Genomic DNA, 10,736 nt, shown 5'->3' with positions numbered 1-10,736 from the left:
TTTTTTGCTACTAACTGGGTTGCAATGGATAAATCTTTTGCTAGGCGACCCAGTTGCTAAGCTTTGATTGCATCATCCCTGGGCTAAAAAACCTTTGTGGATTTCTGCTACCCACTCCTAATTTAAGGTTCATTTTGTGTCATTATTTGGGCTTGATCTATATCTGCCACCACATTTTTTTTTATTTTAAGTGGATATTCCTTTGTGGATGGTGAGGTAGGGAGAGGCAGACCGGTGATCTTGCTCAAGCTGCTTTGACTATCTCTGATACTCTAAACCTGGTTAACCTTTTCCTCATTTCTCAGTTCTTAGCAGTTTTTCTGTGCAAGAGCTTAGGTGTCACATTTCCTGACTCCTTATCTCTGAAGGATCAGTTAGTCATTTTTTTTTTTTTTCCTTGTTAGTGGGAAGAAAGCTTGAGCTGTAAAATGGGGTCTTCAGCAGTTTAACTGGACTATGAGTAGAATTCTATCAGATAAGGCGAGAAGGACCAATCATCTGTCTTTCAGGTCAGCACACAAGGTTCCAATAACACCAGCCAGCCCTCTGGTGAAGAAGGTTGAGATTGTCCTCCCAGAGTTTCCCACCAAGGTCCTTAATTCTGCTCCAAGAGTGCCCTCTGCTGGTCCGGAGCAGGCTCCAGCAGTCTCGACCTTCTTGGAAATGGGGCCAACAGGAACTCTGAAAGGATGAAAAAGGATTGGGGTTTCTTTGAGACATGGGTTCCTCTTCAGGGAAGCTCTGTGCTATGCCTGTTTAAACACAAGCTCAAAATAAGATGGATCCATTCCATGAGGTTCTCTTGTCTCCCCATTTCTCATTCCTTCTATTTCAATTTCTTTCTTTTGTCTCATCTTGTTGATAAGAAAGAATTTGCTGTAGCAATTCAGCCTAAAAGATTATCTTGTAGTGGAAACATATGATTTGGGGAAACTGGATCTAGGGAAATGGACATAAAATTAGGAATTCTACCTTTTTCTTGAGGCCTAATGGTAGGGTTACAAAGAGCAATTTCTTAAAATAACTTCTAATCTCAGATTGTATTACTCCTTAGGTTAAAAACTTTCCTCAGTCATTCATTGCTCATTAAATTAAGTCAACAGTCTTTACCTTCATTCAAGGTATATTTATAAATTCATAATGCATGATTTTGTTAGCATTTCATTTATCAAGGCTAATAGCATGCTTATTTTAAATAAGAACTTTACCTTGATCTAGTTTTTAGGAAATGAAAATGTATTGAAATTTTTTAAAGTATATTTGAATATCAAAGGCCTACATTTCACATTAAAAATCAGGCTCAGCAAACACTTAATCTGCTTATAATTTTGAACAAGGCAAAAAGACCTTGCTTAAATAATTAGCTTTTCAAACAGAAGTAATAATTGATAGATTGAATCCTATCGTTAGCATTGAGTTTAGTCTTAACATGTTCTTTGGAGGGAAGCAAGGTAAAACTTATTGGACATTTAAAAAGTTCAGGGGATTAATACTATTTGAGGCATCATGTAGACAATGGACAGGGGGCGCTACTGGTAAAGAACCTGCCTGCCAATGCAGGAGACATAAGAGATGAAGGTTCAGTTCCTGGGTCAGGAAGAGCCCCTGGAAGAGGGCATGGCAACCCTCTCTAGTATTCTTGCCTGGAGAATCTCATGGACCGAGGAGCCTGGCGGGCTACAGTTCATAGAGTTGCAAAGACTCGAACACGACTGAAGTGATTTAGCACACACATAGATGATGGAAAGACATTGGCTAGGACTATACTTATTGAATAAACAGAGGCAGTAATATGCTGAACACTGAAATTATGCTGAAAAAATGGAATACTAAAGCTGGATGAAACCTTAGAAAAGGTTTCCCCCTGTTATAACTCAGATGGTACAATAAGATCTAGAAAGAAAAAAACTTCCTCCCAATTATTGGAGGGGCCCAGATTGGAATCTGGGTCATCTAATTTTCAACCTAGAGGTTTCACCACTCCCCAGCTGCCTCCCTCCAAAGTATGAAAAAGGACCTATCGGTAAGAAATTCTAACGTACATTCATAAACTACTGCCTCAAGTTCAATGAAATTAAAAAAATACATATTTCCTAATTCAGTCTCTGTCCCATTCTACTATATACTGAAGAGGCTAAGAAATGAGGCATTCAGATCCTTTCCTCACTCTGACCCTTCGTTCTGTTTACACATGGGCTGGCCAGATGTGAGAGAAATAAAACAAACATTTGCAGCTGTTGAGGGGGAGGTGGGGAGGGTGGAACCCTTGAGGTTTCCAAGTTTGATCCGACACATCAGAACACACTGGACTTTTGCTGCTGGCTTAGAGTTTGCTGCCTTTAACTCCCTCTACAACACCCGGAGGTTGTCACTTCGTGTTGAAGCTTGTGCTGATTGACGCTGAGGGCTTCTGGAGCTAACTTCACCCATCACCAGGAGGTCCAGGTGACCAAGGCAGCTACTGCTCCATGACAAGTTTGGGGATTCCTCCCTTCGCATCCTCTGCATGCCTTGATGCCAGGTCTGTGGTTCTCCCTGGCAGGCAGAGGCCAGGAGGGGCTTTGTTTGAGAGACAGTGTATTCTAGTGAGCAGAGCATGGGCTTCAGGATTATGTAAGACTAAGTTTTAATCCTGGCCCAGCCATTCACTTGTCATGTGATTTGGAATTCGTTGTCTTAAGTCCAAGCCTTATTATCCTGCTTTTTCTTAAGCTAGGAATACTAATATTTTTCAAAGTGAAAGGATTTAGTGGCATGCTGTATGTGAAGCTTATGGTATGTAGGAGTCTCCAGTATATCATTATTATTTCCAGAGGAGCCCATATGAATGATATAGTTACTAATTTGTGAGGATCTAGAGGACAGCATAAGAGGTCCTTACCCTTATGCTATTTCTGCTGCTGCTGCTAAGTCACTTCAGTCGTGTCCGACTCTGTGCAACCCCATAGACGGCAGCCCACTAGGCTCCTCTGTCCCTGGGATTCTCCAGGCAAGAACACTGGAGTGGGTTGCCATTTCCTTCTCCAGTGCATGAAAGGGAAAAGTGAAAGTGAAGTCGCTCAGTCGTGCCCGACTCTTAGAGACCCCACGGACTGCAGCCTACCAGGCTCCTCTGTCCATGGGATTTTCCAGGCAAGAGTGATGGAGTGGGGTGCCAGTGCCTTCTCTAGGGGCTGCAAAATGTGATGACTTATTGTCACTATTAATAATAATTACCAATGATCAATAATAGTCTATTCTATTTGTATGTTTTTAAAATTTTTCAAGGCACTTTTTTCCCATTTTATTGTGAAAAATTTTAAATCTGTAGCAAAGATGAGAAAATTCTTTAACACCCATAGACCTACTTTTTAGATTCTACCATTAACATTTTACAGAACTTGCTTTATTATTTATCCATTCCTTTATCCATCCACCAATCCACATTTTACGTATTTCAAAGTAATCTGCAGGCAACAGTACATTGCCTTTTTTAATTCTTCAGCATTTGCTGGAGATCAATATTTGTTGAGGTTTAAAAGTATACGTTTATATACAATGAAATGAATAGTTTTTATTATACAGTCACTAAATTTTGACAAATGAGTACATCTGTGCATCCTGAACCCCTGTTAGGATATATAATATCTTAACATGCAAGATTTTCTCATATCTCATTCAAGTCAATCACGATCTTCCCCAACTAGGAGAAAACTCTCTTCTGATATTTTTCACCATAGATTAGTGAAAACACTAATGTTCTAGAATTTCATACTAATGGAATAATATATATAGTATGTACTTGTCTGTATAAGTCTAATTTCACTCAGTGTAATGTTTTCAATTACTCATTCTCATTACTGGATGTATTGGCAGTTTGTTCATTCCCACTATAAAGCTATCTTTAGTGAGTGATGCACATACCTCTTTGAAAATACTGAGTTGGTAAAAAGAAAAAGCTTGTATGTGTGTGTACAAAAGGTGAAAATCTGAAAGGATAATCACTAACCCACACATGGCCTTTACCTCTGAGACACACAACTGAAGCAAGAGGAAGAAATGGGGAATTTCATTCTTGAATGTAGACGTTTTTATATTGGATGAAATTTTCACACATATATAGTATAGAGGTTTAAAAGGGGCTTCCCAGGCAATGCTAGAGGTAAAGAACCCACCTGCCAACACAGGAAACATAAGAGATGCAGGTATGATCCCCGTGTTGGGAAGATCCCCTGGAGGAGGATATGGCAAACCGCTCCAGTATTCTTGCTTGGAGAATCCCGTGGACAGAGGAGCCTGACGAGCTACAGTCTATAGGGTCACAAAGAGTCAGACATGGCCAAAGCAACTGAGCTTTAGGCATGCACACACACAGAGATTTAAAAATATAGAACAAGTATTTTTAAAACAAAACAACAAGGGAACTAAGCTCCTTGTGGGATGGGGAGAGGTTGAGGGATGTGAGTCTGGGCTCTCCCTCAGCGATACCTCCGTATTCACCTCTGTGTTCACTCCCTCTGTATTCACCTCCATATCCCTGGGGTCAGGTCAGTTCAGTTCAGTTCAGTCGCTCAGTCGTGTCTGACTCTTTGAGACCCCATGAATCGCAGCACGCCAGGCCTCCCTGTCCATCACCAACTCCCGGAGTTCACTCAGACTCACGTCCATCGTGTCAGCGATGCCATCCAGCCATCTCATCCTCTGTTGTCCCCTTCTCCTCCTGCCCCCAATCCCTCCCAGCAGCAGAGTCTTTTCTAATGAGTCAACTCTTCGCATGAGGTGGCCAAAGTACTGGAGTTTCAGCTTTAGCATCATTCCTTCCAGAGAAATCCCAGGGCTGATCTCCTTCAGAATGGACTGGTTGGATCTCCTTGCAGTCCAAGGGACTCTCAAGAGTCTTCTCCAACACCACACTTCAAAAGCATCAATTCTTCGGCGCTCAGCCTTCTTCATAGTCCAACTCTCACATCCATACATGACTACTGGAAAAACCGTAGCCTTGACTAGACGGACCTTAGTCGGCAAAGTAATGTCTCTGTTTTTGAATATACTATCTAGGTTGGTCATAACCTTCCTTCCAAGGAGTAAGAGTCTTTAAATTTCATGGCTGCAGTCACCATCTGCAGTGATTTTGGAGCCCCACAAAATAAAGTCTGACACTGTTTCCACTCTTTCCCCATCTATTTCCCATGAAGTGATGGGACTGGATGCCATGATCTTCGTTTTCTGAATGTTGAGCTTTAAGCCAACTTTGTCACTCTCCTTTTTCACTTTCATCAAGAGGCTTTTTAGTTCCTCTTCACTTTCTGCCATAAGGGTGGTGTCATCTGCATATCTGAGGTTATTGATATTTCTCCTGGCAATCTTGATTCCAGCTTGTGTTTCTTCCAGTTCAGTGTTTCTCATGATGTACTCTGCATAGAAGTTAAATAAAGAGGGTGACAATATACAGCCTTGACGTACTCCTTTTCCTATTTGGAATCAGTCTGTTGTTCCATGTCCAGTTCTAACTGTTGCTTCCTGACCTGAACATAGGTTTCTCAAGAGGCAGGTCAGGTGGTCTGGTATAGAGCCTCAAAAATGAGTAGAGATGGTAAGCTCTGAGTGAGAAGAATACTTAGTGAAAAGGTGCATCTGAGCCATAAAATATGGACAGGTCTTGTGGGAAAAGAAGGGTATAAAGCATAATTAAGATGATTGAAAGAAAGAATTCTGAAAGAAGGCTACTAGGATTAGAAAAGCCCAGCAAGAAAAAAAAAAAAAAGAAATAAAGAAAGAAAGAAAAGCCCAGCAAGCAGAACCATAGAATCCTCCTGTAAGTGGCTTTAAGGAACATTAAGGGCCTCCTCTATTGTGAAAGGTTAATGCAACCCTACTTAAGAAAATGACAAGTAACCTCATTTAATCATTGAACTTTAGAGCCAACGTCAGAGATCTTGGAGATCGTCAAAACTCGTCAAGGTCTGGTCCATGTCTGTGTTTCCTGCAAACAATGCCAGCTACAGTGCATACGTGCATGCTCAGTTGTGCCTAACGCTTTTCGACCCCATGGACAGTAGCTCTCTGTCCATGGAATTATCCAGGCAAGAATACTGGAGTGGATTGCCATTTCCTTCTCCAGGGAATCTTCCTGACCCAGAGACTCAACCTGCACCCCTTGTGTCTCCTGCATTTGCAGGTGAATTCCAGGTGGCACTAGTGGTAAAGAACTTGCCTACCAATGCAGGAGACATAAGAGACTCGGGTTCGATCCCTGGGTCAGGAAGATCCCTTGGAGGAGGGCACAGCAAACCACTTCAGTATTCTTTCCTGGAGAATCCCATGGACTGAGAAGCCTGGCAGGCTATAGTTCATAGCCTGACTCGCAAAGAGTCAGACACGACTGAAGCGACTTAGCATGCACACACCTGGGAAGCCTGTACTTAGGTGCTGTTTAGTGAACGAGTGACTTCAATCCTGGCTCCCGTTTGACAGATATGGAAACTGAGACATAAACTGACACTTGCTCAGAAGAGCACCTATCTTACCCAAAGGATAATAGCCAAGCATTACCGGTGTCCCCTGAGATACCACCATAAGTTCAGTTCAGTTCAGTCACTCAGTCATTCCCTATGGACTGCAGCACACCAGGCCTCCCTGTCTATCACCATCTCCCAGGGTTTGCTCCAACTCACATCCATTGAGTCAGTGATGCCATCCAACCATCTCATCCTCTGTCATCCCCATCTCCTTCAATCTTTCCCAGCATCAGGATCTTTTCCAATGAGTCAGTTCTTTGCATCAGGTGGCCAAAGTATTGGAGTTTCAGCTTTAGCATGAGTCCTTCCAATGAGTATTCAGGACTGATTTTCTTTAGGATTCACTGGTTTGATCTCCCTGCAGGCCAAAGGACTCTCAAGAGTCTTCTCCAACACCACAGTTCAAAAGCATCAATTCTTTGGTGCTCAGCTTTTTTTTTTTTTTTTTTTTACAATCCTTGAATTTCTGTAAAAACACACTGGATCCTAGTGTGTTGTCTTTTTGTATATCACTGGATTCAATTTGCTGATATTTATTTATTTAGTTTAAATTTTAAAATCTTTAATTCTTACATGCGTTCCCAAACATGAACCCCCCTCCCACCTCCCTCCCCATAACATCTCTCTGGGTCATCCCCATGCACCAGCCCCAAGCATGCTGTATCCTGCGTCAGACATAGACTGGCGATTTGATTCTTACATGATAGTATACATGTTAGAATGCCATTCTTCCAAATCATCCCACCCTCTCCCTCTCCCTCTGAGTCCAAAAGTCCGTTATACACATCTGTGTCTTTTTTGCTGTCTTGCATACAGGGTCGTCATTGCCATCTTTCTAAATTCCATATATATGTGTTAGTATACTGTATTGGTGTTTTTCTGTCTGGCTTACTTCACTCTGTATAATCGGCTCCAGTTTCATCCATCTCATCAGAACTGATTCAAATGAATTCTTTTTAACGGCTGAGTAATACTCCATTGTGTATATGTACCACAGATTTCTTATCCATTCGTCTGCTGATGGACATCTAGGTTGTTTCCATGTCCTGGCTATTATAAACAGTGCTGCAATGAACATTGGAGTACATGTGTCTCTTTCAATTCTGGTTTCCTCGGTGTGTATGCCCAGAAGTGGGATTGCTGGATCATAAGGTAGTTCTATTTGCAATTTTTTAAGGAATCTCCACACTGTTCTCCATAGTGGCTGTACTAGTTTGCATTCCCACCAACAGTGTAGGAGGGTTCCCTTTTCTCCACACCCTCTCCAGCATTTATTGCTTGCAGATTTTTGGATCACAGACATTCTGACTGGTGTGAAGTGGTACCTCATTGTGGTTTTGATTTGCATTTCTCTAATAATGAGTGATATTGAGCATCTTTTCATGTGTTTGTTAGCCATCCATATGTCTTCTTTGGAGAAATGTCTATTTAGTTCTTTGGCCCATTTTTTGATTGGGTCGTTTATTTTTCTGGAATTGAGCTGCATAAGTTGCTTGTATATTTTCGAGATTAGTTGTTTGTCAGTTGCTTTATTTGCTATTATTTTCTCCCATTCAGAAGGCTGTCTTTTCACCTTGCTTATATTTTCCTTTGTTGTGCAGAAGCTTTCAATTTTAATTAGATCCCATTTGTTTATTTTTGCTTTTATTTCCAGAATTATGGGAGGTGGATCATAGAGGATCCTGCTGTGATTTATGTCTGAGAGTGTTTTGCCTATGTTCTCCTCTAGGAGTTTTATAGTTTCTGGTCTTACATTTAGATCTTTAATCCATTTTGAGTTTATTTTTGTGTGCAGTGTTAGAAAGTGATCTAGTTTCATTCTTTTACAAGTGGTTAACCAGTTTTCCCAGCAAAAGCAATTTACAAATTCAATGCAATCCCTATCAAGCTACCAGCCATATTTTTCACAGAACTAGAACAAATAATTTCAAGATTTGTATGGAAATACAAAAAATCTCGAATTGCCAAAGCAATCTTGAAAAATAAGAATGGAACTGGAGGAATCAACTTGCCTGACTTCAGGCTCTACTACAAAGCCACAGTCATCAAAACAGTATGGTACTGGCACAAAGACAGACATATAGATCAGTGGAACAAAATAGAAAGCCCAGAGATAAATCCACACACATATGGACACCTTATCTTTGACAAAGGAGGCAAGAATATACAGTGGAGTAAAGACAATCTGCTCAGCTTTTTTTACAGTCCAATTCTCACATCCATACATGACTGCTGGAAAAACCATAGCCTTGAGTAGATGGACCTTTATCATCAAAATAATGTCTCTGCTTTTTAATATGTTGTCTTGGTTGTTCATAACTTTTCTTTCAAGGAGCAAGTGTCTTTTAATTTCATGGCTGCAGCCACCATCTGCAGTGATTCTGGAGCCTAAGAAAATAAAGTCTGTCATTATTTCCATTGTTTCCCCATCTGTTTGCCATGAAGTGATGGTAGTGGATGCCATGATCTTAGTTTCCTGAATGTTGAGTCTTAAGCCAGCTTTTTCACTCTTCTTTCACTTTCATCAAGAGGTTCTTTAGAGCCTCTTAGCTTTCTGCCATAAGGGTGGTGTCATCTGCATATCTGAGGTTGTTGATATTTCTCCTGTCATTCTTGATTCCAGTTTGTGCTTCATCCAGCCTAACATTTTGCATGATGTACTCTGCATATAAGTTAAATAAGCAGGGTGACAATATACAGCCTTGACATATTCCTTTCCCATTTTGGAACCAGATTGTTGTTCCATGTCCGGTTCTATCTGTTGCTTCTTGATCTGCATACAGATTTCTCAGGAGGCAGGTAAGGTGGTGTGGTATTCCCATCTCTTTAAGAATTTTCCACAGTTTGTTGTGATCCATGCAGTCAAAGGCTTTGACATAGTCAATAAAGGAGAAGTAAGTGTTTTTCTGGAACTCTCTTGCTTTTTCTATGATCCAACGGATGTTGGCAATTTGATCTCTGGTTCCTCTACCTTTTCTAAATCCATCTTGAATATCTGGAAGTTCTTGGTTCATGGACTGTTGAACCACCATAAGAGATAGCTTCAAATTATATTTGAGAGATCTAGGTTAAATATAAAGAAGACTTTCTTGGAAGAGAGGGTTGTGAAACCTCTGTTTCTTAGAAATCTTTAAGAATTTAAGACTGTCGCATGTTGAAAGAGTTTAAATGTGGCAACACATGCTGGGCTAGAAGACCTCTCGTTTCCTCACAATTAAAAAACAAAACAAACAAACAAACAAAAAATGACTTGGATACCTTCTTGCAGGTCTGACCCCTAGTGGTCATCATCTCTGGGTTGCGCCAAAGGGAGGAAAGGCCAAGAAAAGGAGGAAAACCCAGACTTTGTCTTGGGAATTGCTAATGAGAACTGCGGTCTTCCCAGGTGGCACAGTGCTCAAGAATCTGCTTGCCAATACAGCAGACATGGCTTCGATCTCTGGTTTGGGAAGATCCCCTAGAGAAGGGAATGACAATCCACTCCAGTATTCTTGCCTGGAGAATTTCATGGACAGAGGAGGCTGGTAGGCTATAGTCCATGGAGTTGCAAAAGAGTGGGATGTGACTTAGTAACTAAACAACAAGAAACAAAATGAAGCTTAGAAATGTCCTAGTCAAATTATGGAATGAATAATTAAACCACATGAATAGAAATGACTTCCACCATGAGTGACTGTGTATTAAAGCTTGAAGTAGAGCCCAGGACTTTTTGCTGGTGCCCTAGATTCAGGATTCAACTCCTACATCTTCCAGAGTTTTGCCTTCTGTGAACCTGGACTCTGGTTGGATATTTGGGTTTCAAATACACCTATGGCCCTATTCACTAGCCATTCAAGAGAAGCTATTTTCTTAAACCAGCAGAGTATAGAGAAATAATCTGTTCTGAGCACTGTGTCATGGACAGATGACCTCAGACAAACTGGTTGGATATTTGGGTTTCAAATACACCTATGGCCCTATTCACTAGCCATTCAAGAGAAGCTATTTTCTTAAACCAGCAGAGTATAGAGAAATAATCTGTTCTGAGCACTGTGTCATGGACAGATGACCTCAGACAAACTGCTGCCCTCTCTGAGCCCTAATTTATTCAGACAGGGGGAACCTGTGTGATTACTGAGGGCTGTTCTGGAGCAAATGGTTAAGGTTTTCAAGCGTATGTTGTATCTTGGCACAGTGACGTGGAAGTGAAAGTCGCTCATTTGTGTCTGACTCTTTGTAAACCCATGGACTATACAGTCC

General features: G+C 41.1%; 1 protein-coding gene across 2 annotated transcripts in view; it reads left to right on the top strand.

Moving 5' to 3' along the window:
- The first annotated feature begins 2,268 nt into the window (after positions 1-2,268).
- The window catches only part of TPRG1 (tumor protein p63 regulated 1), a 358,974-nt gene continuing 350,506 nt past the window's right edge, over positions 2,269-10,736 (top strand). Inside the window, exon 1 of one of the 2 annotated variants that reach the window (XM_069558084.1) lies at positions 2,269-2,521. The gene's annotated coding sequence lies outside the window, so the exon portion shown is untranslated. The remainder of the gene's footprint in view (positions 2,522-10,736) is intronic. The other variant, XM_069558094.1, reaches the window with a different exon arrangement.

The sequence above is a fragment of the Ovis canadensis genome, chromosome 1, assembly GCF_042477335.2.
Source record: "Ovis canadensis isolate MfBH-ARS-UI-01 breed Bighorn chromosome 1, ARS-UI_OviCan_v2, whole genome shotgun sequence".
In the NCBI taxonomy this organism is placed as follows: Eukaryota; Metazoa; Chordata; class Mammalia; order Artiodactyla; family Bovidae; genus Ovis; species Ovis canadensis.
Note: the sequence above shows the minus strand (reverse complement) of the source record. Positions and strands in the feature narration are given on the sequence as shown.